At 44.3% G+C, this 1,450-nt stretch overlaps 1 non-coding gene across 1 annotated transcript; it reads right to left on the reverse strand.

The window, feature by feature from the left end:
• Positions 1–1,023: 1,023 nt before the first annotated feature.
• Positions 1,024–1,096, reverse strand: trnar-ccu (transfer RNA arginine (anticodon CCU)). Its single transcript has one exon. It is a non-coding gene; the product is annotated as a tRNA-Arg (tRNA).
• Positions 1,097–1,450: the final 354 nt, after the last annotated feature.

Here is a 1,450-nt window from a genome sequence, read left to right on the forward strand (position 1 = left end):
TTTCCCCACAGTCGCCTCATCTGTTGTTCGTTTCCTCACTGATGCAGGAATGAGCATTGACCCATTTGTTCTTTTCTTTCTGGTACCATTCCTCCAATGTTGGCTGGACAAACATTGAGCTTGCTTGACATCTACACTGTCCTGTTGGTATTTAACAGGAAAAAATGCAGGTGGAACAAAGTTATTCCACATTCAATAATTTATATTTAAATTTGATGAGTTGGACCAAGATAACAGTAACCCTAAAGGTGGCAGATTCATTGAAAATATTTGGTTTGCAAGTAATGATAGGCTCAGTGAAAAGCTTTGCCTTGTGAGCAATACAGGCAGCTCCCAGAGTTAAGTAGCATCGATAAGTAAATAATAGGGAAACAGCAGCAGGAACAACAACACAGGGACAGGCAAATATTAAGAGTCTGTGAGACCGATCAGTATTCTAACAACAGTCGGGTAGAAACTGTTTCCAAACCGGCTGGTGTGTGTGTTCAGGCTTCTGTACCTTCTCCCTGATGGTAGAGGTTGTAGAAAAACATTGCCAGGGTGGGATGGATCTTTGAGAATGCTGGCGGCCTTTCCTTGACACTGGGCCTGGTAGATGGATTCTATAGATGGGAGGTTGGCCTTTGTGATTGTCTGGGCCCAGTTCACCACTCTCTGTAACTGTCTCCAATTTTGAATGGTACAATTGCCATACCAGGTAGTGATACATCCAGACAGAATGCTCTCGATGGTGTACCTATAAAAGTTGGCAAGGGTATTCGCTGTCAGGAATATCTGATGTTCTGGAGGGATCAGTGTTGAAGGGTTGGTTTGTTGATGAGAGCTGGCTTGCAAAGGCAACCTCTCCAACCGCACTGTCAGGAATCTCGTCCCCATCCAGAAACAGCAGCCACTTGATCACCACCTTCAAGATTCAATCCTGCAGATCCTGGAAAATCTTGTGCAAGATCATGTTGGATACCACTGACCACCAACTGAATACAAAGATGTGGATTTTTCAAAGTAAATGATAAGCTATAGAAACACCCCAGATGGGACTTGAACCCACAATCCCTGGCTTAGGAGACCAGTGCCTTATCCATTAGGCTACTGGGGCCCCACATGCACTGCTGCAATAGCAGCCTTTAAATACTGCACCCTGACCTCTCTCAGTGTGTGTGTCTGTGTGTTGGACTCTCACTAATCGGTTCTTACCCCTTCCATCTCATGCTAAATTGTTGGCTGCTTGATAAATTGATCTGGCCTCCCATTTCTCCCCAAACGGACAAATGAGAAATTAACCAAACTCCAACTTTGCACAACTCAAGTCTGAGGAAAATGGAGCAGACAGGAAAATAGCAAAGGGCTCAACGTTATTTTGTGCAGCACTTTCAAGATATTTGCAGTTACTGGGGAAGGAGGAAGTGGAGATGTTGCCAAAAGCTGCATTGAGGACAAATCAACAGAATCT

This window comes from Hemiscyllium ocellatum, chromosome 33, assembly GCF_020745735.1.
Source record: "Hemiscyllium ocellatum isolate sHemOce1 chromosome 33, sHemOce1.pat.X.cur, whole genome shotgun sequence".
Taxonomy (NCBI): domain Eukaryota; kingdom Metazoa; phylum Chordata; class Chondrichthyes; order Orectolobiformes; family Hemiscylliidae; genus Hemiscyllium; species Hemiscyllium ocellatum.